At 36.6% G+C, this 10,557-nt stretch overlaps 1 pseudogene; it reads left to right on the forward strand.

Annotated features, from left to right (window-relative positions):
* Nucleotides 1-6,747: 6,747 nt before the first annotated feature.
* On the forward strand, nt 6,748-9,771 carry LOC105741023 (annotated as a pseudogene).
* Nucleotides 9,772-10,557: the final 786 nt, after the last annotated feature.

Consider the following 10,557-nt stretch of genomic DNA (forward strand, 5'->3'; position numbering starts at 1 on the left):
AGGATCTGAAGTAAGGAATTTCTTAAGCTTTTCTTTTAATAGGACATCAAGATGTTGTTGAGTAGATACTGATTCAGTATTGCTAATTTGGAGGAAACAAAATTGTACTTAAGATTTAGTTGAACTATAACTTTTCACAACAAGGTACATTCTTTTTTGTCAATCTCCTTTAGAGACAGTTGCACAAAGTTTAAGGTGCTATTGAAAGGATAGTATCATATTAACTTGTAAATTAGATTGTTCTGATTTTTTTGCTGGAGTTATTTGTAAAAAAAATTAAGTTTTTCTCTATTAGATGTATGTATACTCTAAGAAGAGAGGGTAGAAAAGTAGGGAGCAGTTATTTTACATGCATACGAGTAAAGGTTAAAGAAGTGTGTACTTATGGTAAAATTAGTAACTTTTTGAGATGTTTAATATCTTTATCTCCCTCCCCTTTTCCATTCCCCTTTCCACCCTACTGTTTGTTTGTTTGGTTGGTTGGTTTTTGCCATACTGAGGGTTGAGCCAGGGCTTTCTGGCTGAACTACAATCCCCTTCCCCAGACAGGTTGTTGGGGAAGTTGCCCAGGCAGGCGTCAAACTTGCCATCTTTTTACCTCAGCTTCAAGAAAGTATTGTGATTAAAGGTGTGTGCTACTGCCTTAAGTTTCCATTTCCTTTTTAAGTGAGTGCAGTTACATTTGTATTCTTTTTGTTCTAATTAATGGGCATCATAGTAGTAAGTACAAAATAAACTTTCCCTTCCTGGAGCAGCTCCATACTTATGGTTTAAATACCTTATTTTTTTCAGTAGGATTTCTCTTTATATTAACTTATTATGAAATGGCATGTGACTTTTAAAGATCATAACTAGGTGTTTTAGTTTTTGTACCACTACTTGTATTGGGTATGATACATAGGAAACGAAATAAAACAATTTTAAATAATATTTATACATACATTAGCGAGTAAAGGGAACTGAGTAAAGGGAACTGTGGCTGAGTGATTTTTCTAATGATACTTAGAAGTGGTCAAATTAGATAGTTGCATTGTGTGCCAGGTGATTTAATCTTGATATTTGTTATAGTTTGGATGATTGCCTGCTAATTTTAGCATGGCTTTATTTGAAGAATTCCTGGTTGAAGGCCTGGTCTTATAGAGTAATTTTGTAATTGTTTTTGTCATACACTCCAGGAATACCCAAAGCCTTAAGTTAATTTTTGTGTGAAATTCTCAACTTGAGAATTTCTGGTCAACTAGGGTAGTATATATTGTAATTCAGATAAGAACTGAGTAACAGGGAGCTTTCCTCGAAACATTTAAGAACTTTGACAGACTGTGGGAAGCCTGCGGAACTCTGCTAAGCTCTGACCTTCCTTAACGCACAGTGCACAGGCATGGAGCTTCTGCTGGTGCTGCTCCAAACTTTTAAGAACCTAGGAGAACTGTGAGTGGCCTGTGGGATTCAGGAGAGCTGTGATTAGTGGGCCCAGAGCAAACAGTCACTGAGCTTTCCTGGAGCCATTTAAGAGCTTTGGCTTCTGGGCAACCTGTGAGACTATATCTGGGTGATTACTGGGCACTTCAAAATGTAATCTCAATCCACTAGCCCGCCCAGAACAAATCCAGGAGACAAAGACATATAAGAACTTGGAAATCACATGCCTGAAATCTCTGACATGATAGCAGCTAAAGTAAAGAAACAAGTCCCATCAGGCTGTAGAAGAAATAAGCAGAAGTAATCTCTCAGGTCCAAAAAAGAAAGGATAGTTGTGAAAGAATTGCTCAGAACAGCTAAAGAAGACTTAGAAAAATAGAAGAGACTGGAAAAATGATAGAAACATCTGAATGAACAATACAGGAAAACATTAGAATGCATGACACAGATTCAAACAGATACCAGGATATTCAGAACTCCACTGAAAGCTGGCAAACGCCTAAAATGACACTAAGGTAAACTTTCAGACCTCAAAGACAGTATTTCAGCTAATGAATGTGAGATAAAAGATCTCCTAAAACTAACAAGGAACCAGGAAATAACAATTCAGCTACAAGACAATGCAAACAAAAGTATATAAGAATAATAGACATTAATGAAGCAGCATGAGACAGCACAAATGACATAAAAGACTTATTTGCAGTACTAGCACAAAACTTTCCAAATATTAGAAAAGACCGGACATACAGATAAGCAAAGCATATAGAACTCCACACATCTACTTGTAAACACATAATACTCAAGGTATAAGAAATTCAGCAATAGAATATTAAAAGTTGCTAGAGAGAAGAAACAGATCACCTACAATGGAAAGCCCATCAGAATCATGGCAGATTTCTCAACACAGACCATCAAATCAGGAAGAGCTTGGAGTGAAGTATTTCAGATCCTGAAAGAAAATAACTTCCAACCCAGTTTGATGTACCCTGCAAAACTATCTGTCAAATTCAGTAGCAAAATGAGATCCTTCCATGACAAAGAACAACTGAAGAAATTCATGACCACCAAACCAACCCTACAAAGAATACTGACAGATATTCTCTGAAGAGACAGAAGTGATCATAGCTTCAAGAACAGAAAGGAACCACCAAACAAAGAAGGTAATAAAAAGAGGGAAAAATTACAGAACCTATAACAGGAAAATAACATGACAAAGATAAGCCAGTATGTATGAGTTATAACCATCAATGTAAATGGCCTCATTTTATGAAAAGAAACTAGCAGCATGGATTAAGAAACAGTATCCAACAATCAGCTGCATACAAGAAACATGTTTAACTCAAAAGGAAATTCATAGAATAAAAGTCAAAGGATGGATTGTTTTCCAACAATCCTCCATGCCACAGGAAATCAGAAAAAAGAAGGGATAGCTATCCTGGTTACTGACAGTATCAACTTCAAATCAAGAATAATCCAAAGAGATAAAGAAGGTCACTACATATTAAAAGAAAACTGCAAGAGGAAGAGATAATAATAATAAGTATATATGCACCCAATGTAGGAGCACCCTCCTATGTGAGACAAATTTTAACAGACATGAAAAATCAAATGAGCAGTAATACCACAGTAATGGGGGATTTTAACATGCTGCTGTCACAAAGAGATAGATCAACTGCACAAAAAATTCGCAAAGAAATAACAGAACTAAACCAGACTTTGAAGAAATTGAGTTGGTAGACCTACCTTTACAGAGTGTTTCACACAGCAACAACAGAATACACATTCTTCTCAGCTCTACACAGGACATCCTCCAAAATAGACCCATATATTAGCACACAAAGTACTCTTAAGTAAATGCAAAGCAATTGAAGTTATCCTGTGCATACCATCTGATCACAGTGCCCCAAAACTGTAAATTATTGACAGAAGAAACTAGAAAAACACCATGAACTCTTGGAAATTAAATAACAACCTCCTAAACAGCCAGTGGGTCACAGATAAAATTAAGAAATTAAAAAATATTTATAATAAAATTAAAATGCAGATACAACTTAATGAAATAATAAAGCTGTCTTATTTATAGTGGTAAATTCACACATTAAGAAAACAGAACAAGCCCAAATAAATGATCTTATGCTGCACCTCAAGCTCTTAGAAAAAGAAGAGCAAGTAAAGCCCAAAGAAGGTGGGAAATTGTAAAAATTAGAGCAGAAATTAATGCATTGGAGATGAAGAAAACAACACAAAGAATAATTAAAGAGTTGGTTCTTTGAAAGAATAAATAAAATTGATAAAGCCCTAGCCAACCTAATTTAAAAAAGGAAAAAGCCCAGATTCATGCAATAAAGAATAAAAAGGGTGAAATCACTACAGACCTTACAGAAATTCAGAAGATCATTGATAACTACTTCCAAAATCTTGACTCTCCCAGGATGGAATACACAGAGGAAATGGACAGTCCTAGATAAGTAGGAAATGCCAAAGCTGAGTCAAAATAAACAATCTCTGAATAACCCAATAATGAAAAATGAAATTGAAAATGCAATAAAAAAAAACCCCTACCAACAAAGAAAAGCTCAGGACCCAATGGTTTCACAGCAGGCTTCTACAAGAAATTGAGAAATGCCAACTTTTCTCAAACTCTTCAAGGAAATTAACAGGAAAGCAGTTCTCCCAAACTCATTGCTACAGGCAAGTATTACTCTGATTCCAAAACCAGAGAAAGATCCAACTTAGAAAGAGAACTACAGGCCAGTCTCTCTAATGAATATAGATGCAAAAATCCTCAATAAATTACTAACAAACAGAAAATCATCATGGTTATACATCATGATCAAGTGGGATTCATTCCAGGAATGTAGGGATGGTTCAACGTACAAAAATTCATAAATTTAATGTATTCTATCAATACAACCAAGAACAAAAACCACATGATCATTTTAATAGATGCAGAAAAAGGTGTTGACAAAGTCCAGCACTCATTCATGATGACCCTACAGAGCATTGGAATAGATGGTCTATATCTCAATCTGATAAAAGCCATCTATGAGAAACTAATAGCCAACATCATACTAAATGGACAAAAACTAAGGGTCTTCACTTTAAAATCAGGAGCAAGAAAGGATGTCCCCTGTCTCCAGTCCTGTTCAGTATAGTTCTGGAAACATTAGCCAGAGTAGTTCGACAAGAGAGAAAAATAAAAGAAATAATGATTGGAAAATAAGTGAAATTATCATTATTTTCAGATGACATGATATTCTACATAGAGGACCCTAAAAACTCCACCAAGAGTCTTGTAGATTTAATCACCAAATTCAGCAACATAGCAGGATACAAAGTCAGCACCAAAACATCAGTAGCATTTTTGTAAACAAAGAGGGTACACACTGAGAGAGAAATTGGGAAAGCCACGCCTTTTACAATAATATTGACAAACATGAAATACTTAGTAATCAATCTCACAAAGGATGTAAAAGATGTATATGGTGAAAATTATGGTATGCTGAGAAAAGAGATTGAAGGGGATTTGAGAAAATGGAAGAATATTCAATGTTCCTGGATAGGAAGAACCAACATTGTGAAAATAGTCATACTGCCAAAATTGCTGTACAGATTCAAAGCAGGCCCGATTAAAATACCATTAGTATACCTCACAGAGCTAGAGAAAACTTTCCTCAAATTCATTTGGAACCAAAAGAGGCCCAGAATATCAGAAGCAGTCCTGAAAAAGAAAGAAAAGGCAGGATGTATCACAGTCCCTGACCTGAAATTATACTACAAAGCTACAGTGATAAAATCAGCATGGTACTGGCATAGAGATGGACTTGAGGATCAGTGAAACAGATTAGAAGATGCAGGCACTACTGTAAACACACCTCAGCTACCTTATCTTTAAAGGGGCCATTTTTGTTCACTGGAAGAAAGATAGCCTCTTTAATAAATGGTGTTGGAAAAGCTGGCTTTCCACATGTCAAAAGCTAAAACTAAACCCATACCTATTACCATGTGCAGAGCTGCAGTCAAAATGGATTAAAGATTTAAATATCAAAATAGAAATAGTAAATTTTCTGAAGAAAAATATAGGTACAAATCTTAAGGATGGGTAGATAGAGAGTTCATGAACAAAGACCAAACTGCATGGGAAATACTTCAAAGAATCAGCAACTGGGATCTTAGCTTTTTGAAAAGTTTCTGCACTTTAAAACAAATCTCCAACAGTAAAAAGAAAACCAACAAACTGGGAAAAAATTATAAACAGCTGTTCCTCAGACAATAGCCTTCTGTTTAGAACATACAAAGAATAAAAAATAAAAAATAGGCACCCCAAATTCAAAGACCCAGCCCAAAAATGGGCATCTGAGATGAATATATGCATCTCAGAGGAGGAAATACAAATGGCAAGTCATTCGAGAAATGCAAATTAAAAACAACACTGAAATTTAAAAATAAAATTATTATTTGACTAACAAAAAATAAGTACATAAATAAATAATAAAAACAAAAGAGATTCCAAATGGCTAACATTAGGGAGTCAGCTGATAACAAATGGACTCTCTGTTGGTGAGAGTGCAGACTGGTACAACCACTATGGAAATCAATGTGGAGATTCCTTCAAAAGCTAGGATTGATGATCCCATTCAAGCCAGCTGTTCTCATGGGTATTTTTCCAGAAGCACTGAAAACATCATACTACAGTGATATATGTGCACCCATGTTTATAGCAGCACAATTGTTGTACCTAAATCCTGGAAACAACCCAGATGCCCATCAACTGAAGAATGGATAAGGAAGCTGTGATATTTTTACACAATGGAGTATTATTCAACTATAAAACAGTATAAATTTGAGTCTTTTTTCAGCAAATGGGTGCAACTAGAGAACATACTCTTTTAAGTGAAATAAATCAGACCTGCATGTGCAAACATTGTATTGTCTCCTTAGTGTGAGAACCTGAAAGAGATCCAAAGAGTAGAATAGACACTCATAAAAGGGAGTGAACTTATTCACAAGGAGAGTTACTTAGTTGAGAAGGACAGGAGAGGGAGTAGGGGAAAGTGATATATTTATGTATGTAAGCAGGCTGATTTGGACAGCTGTACTGTGTATTTCTGCTGGTTTATTGAAAGAAGCAGTTAATGCTTTAATTTGTTTCATCTCCTTTTTTCAGTTGTTTATGCTTTTTCTCTTAATTTCTTATACATTTCTTTTTGTTGTTGTTGTTAAGTGAAACGATCACTTGTAATTGTTTTTTTAATTTTAATTTGTACTCTCTTTTTTTAAAAAAGAAAGAACTGAGTGACACTGGGATTGGCCTTTGAGTTACAGAATATGTCCGGGCCTGTTTTTCCTTCTGGTTTACATCTGGTTCTGCTAGAGAACCAGATTAGGGTGAATGTGCTTCCTTGACTTTTAATTTGGGACATTTTCCTATTGATCTTTTCATTGATAGGTGGCTTTTCTACAATTTTAATTCTGTGTTCATGTGTGTGTGTGTGTGTTTGCTTGTGTGCTTGTGTTTATATCACTTTTCTTCCTAGAATACTAGCATATTGGGTTGCTTATCAGTTTTTCATTTGTGGAAATGGTAATGTTCTTTAGAACTTAGCTATGTATTTCATACTTGATCTATTTTATATATTGTGATGAGTCTGCCAGATGTGTATTATTCTGTTAATTCAATAATATTTTTTAATTCATGCTTGTTATATTTGAGTTATACCTGAGAAAAAATTTTAAAAGTTACAGAGTATTTACAGAAATATCTGTCCAATTAGCTATAGTTTTTGTGATATGCTACATGTTAGAAATTTTTAATCTTTAATCAGTTATATTGATATCACAGCTCTGAGATTTTTTTTTTTTTTTTTTTTTGTGGCTGGCTCAGCCCACCCTGAGGGTAGAGTTGGCACAACATGTGGTGCTGGAGATGGAACCATGGTCTCTAAGCTTTCCTAAACTTGCTTAAGCAGGTGTTTTAGACTGCTGAGCTATTTTACTGGCTCAGATTCAGATTAATTTAATGATAAGTCATTTGAAGAGTTTACACTGTTTATTGTGTTTGTTTGTTCATTCAACAAACATCTGTAATACAGTAACCAAAAAGCTACTTACTAGCTATGAAACTAAATATACTACAAGTCTAGTCTCCAAGAGCTCACATGATAGTGGTACTAGTTTGTTAGTCATAATTAAAATTGGTAAAACAATTTTGTTCTAGCAAATTTGTTCATTAGTTTCAGTCTTTATTGTTTATACTACATCCTTTGATAATTTACAGACACAAACCACATGTTGAATATAGGTTTGGAATCAAATAAAACTTCAACAATTATAAGCTACTAGAAGTTTTATCTAGCACCTCTCACAAGTTATATGGAGTTAGTGCCGTGAGAATATACATAATAGTACTTTGTCTTCAGCCAAAGAAATATTTCAACTTTTGGGCCGGGGAGATGGCTCAGTAGAATACGCGCTTGTGGGCCTGAGTTCAATCCCTGTTCTGCCAAAAAAGAAAAAGAAAGAAAGAAATAGTTCAAATTTATAATTTTCCCACAATTTGGGACCTAAAAAAAAAGAATATAGAATGCATATAGCTTGACTGTTATTCCTGAATATAAATATGGAGTGATAAAAGAACTCTAGTCTTTAACTCTGTGTGTGTGTCTGTGTCTGTGTCTCTGTCTCTCTGTCTCTCTGTCTCTCTGTCTCTCTTCTCTCTGTCTCTCTGTCTCTCTGTCTCTCTGTCTCTCTGTCTCTCTGTCTTCTCTCTTCTCTCTTCTCTCTTCTCTCTTCTCTCTTTTCTCTCTCTCTCTCTCTCTCTCTCTCTCTCTCTCTCTCTCTCTCGACAAGGTCTTGCTCTGCAGTTCAGACTGGCCTTGAGCTCACTTAGTAGCCCAGGCTTGTCTTGAACCCTCAGTGTTCCTTCTGCTTCAGCCTCCTGAGTTCTGAAATTACAGGCATTTGCCACCACACCTGGCTGACTTTATTTTAATTCTGCTAGTTAATTGAAAAGCGGGGAAAAACTCTTTTGAAGGCCAACTTAATAATCTGACCCTTTGAACAGGCTACTTTATTCAGATTAAGAAATTAAGTTATATTCTGGGCCCTGGTAGTTGTGTGATAACTATCAAGAACAAAATAAATTGCAAAATTGAAGATCTTCAGTTTTGTGCTATAATAGTGATATTTTATATTCTTCAAGATCCAACGTTGTTTTTTATTTAATATTTTCTGTGATAACTAGGAAAATACTTTCATGCAACAGCATGATTAATATACAAAAATATGAATATTCTGATTTCTTTCTCAGTAGAATAACAATAATTTTGTAGAAAGAAAATAAAAGCACCTTCCCCTCAAAATAAAATCGTACTTAAAATAATTTATGACTGGTCGCCAGTCACCTTTACGCTCATGGGAAGAGGGCCTCATTTTGTGCTTTGGAAGGAAAAAGCGTGTGTTATTGGCTGTCATAGGGCAACAAAAAAGATGCGACCGACCCGACAGCCTTCCATTACCTCACGACTGTATTGGTCTGTGAGTTATTCACAGTGCCACTCCCTGTTGCACTTCAGACCTGCTTGCCCAAGAGAGGCATCTTTAAACATCTGGAGCCCGAACCAGAGGAAGAGATCTTTGCTGAGGACTACGATGATGACCCTGTAGACTATAGGCCACTTGGTTGGAAGACCTGCCACCAAGGCGGCATAAGGTGTTTGACCCTTCCTGTGGACTCCCTTACTACTGGAATATAGACACAGATCTTGTGTCCTGGCTTTCCCCACATGACCCCAATTCTGTCATTACCAAATCTGCTAAGAAGCTCCGGAACAATAATGCAGATACTTAGAAGTTGGAGTGGAGCCATGAGAAGTTGGACAGGGGCCATGAGAAGTCTGACTGGAGCCATGAGAAGCCAGACTGGAACCATGACAAGTCTGACAGAGATCGAGAATGTGACTATGACAAAGTGGACAGAGAGCGAGAGCAAGACAGGAAAAGGGATCATGATTGTGGATATGATAAGGCAGACCGAGAGGAGGGCAAAGAACGATGTCACCATCGCCATAAGGAGTTAGCTTCCTACCTAAGAGCAAGAAGGTGGCAAGCCGAAAGGATGAAGTATTAGAGCCCATGGACCCCAGTTCCTACTCAGATGCCCCCGGGGCACATGGTCAACAGGACTTCCGAAGTGGAATGAAGCCAAGACAGGTGCTGACACTACAGCAGTTAGACCCCTCTTCCAGCAGCGTCCATACCCCTCCCTGGGGGCTGTGCTTTGAGCCAACGCTGAGGCTTCTCGAACCAAACAGCAGGACTGAACCTCCACCTTCCTGAGCCCTGGAGCTTGCTTCTCTTCATTTTTTTCCTTTTGCAGTAGTGGGATAGAACCCAAGGTCTCATGCATGCTAAGCAGGTGTTCCCACTGAGCAACACCCCAGCTCCCAGCTGTTTCTAATAAAAGCTTTCCTGTGGCAAGGGGAATAATAATTTATGACTGATTAAAAATGAGAAGCAAAGGAAGTTATACTTGCTAATTTCAACTCTTTCTCCATGTAGATTTTACTTTTAAAGGTGTCTGGAGGTCCAGGGAGATGGTTCAGTGGAATAAAGCGCTTCCCTGGCAAGCACAAGGGCCTGAGTTCAATCCCTGGTCCTGCCAAAAAAAAGGTAGAAAGGTGTCTGGAGTCCACTTTCTTACACATTATACCATACCGTTTTATACTACCATAGATATTGTGAAATAGGAAGAAACTATTCAAAAGGAAAAGGGGAAATAGGTGGAAGGGTAGGGGAAAGGAAGAAAAAGAAAGAAAAAAATGAGAAAAGAAGGATAAAATGTGAAACTGTCCATGAGGAAGGGAAGGGGGTTTGAAAAAAAGGAATGGAAATAGGAAAAAAAGACAAGATATTCTATGGAGAGATACAAATTGCCTATAATGAATGTGGTCATTATGTATACCTGAACTGTATCAATAAACTTGAATTTTAAAGAAGTGTTAACTTAAACAACTTTCGTATAAAATATAACCAACTTGCCATACCTTTTTTCCTTGAACAATAGTGGAAACAAGGGATTTTTGTTAAGTTTTAGTAGACATGGGTCTTTGAGTGTTCCACCAAATGAAGTTTCTCAAA

The sequence above is a fragment of the Octodon degus genome, unplaced genomic scaffold (assembly GCF_000260255.1).
Source record: "Octodon degus isolate 3935 unplaced genomic scaffold, OctDeg1.0 scaffold00009, whole genome shotgun sequence".
NCBI classification, from domain to species: domain Eukaryota; kingdom Metazoa; phylum Chordata; class Mammalia; order Rodentia; family Octodontidae; genus Octodon; species Octodon degus.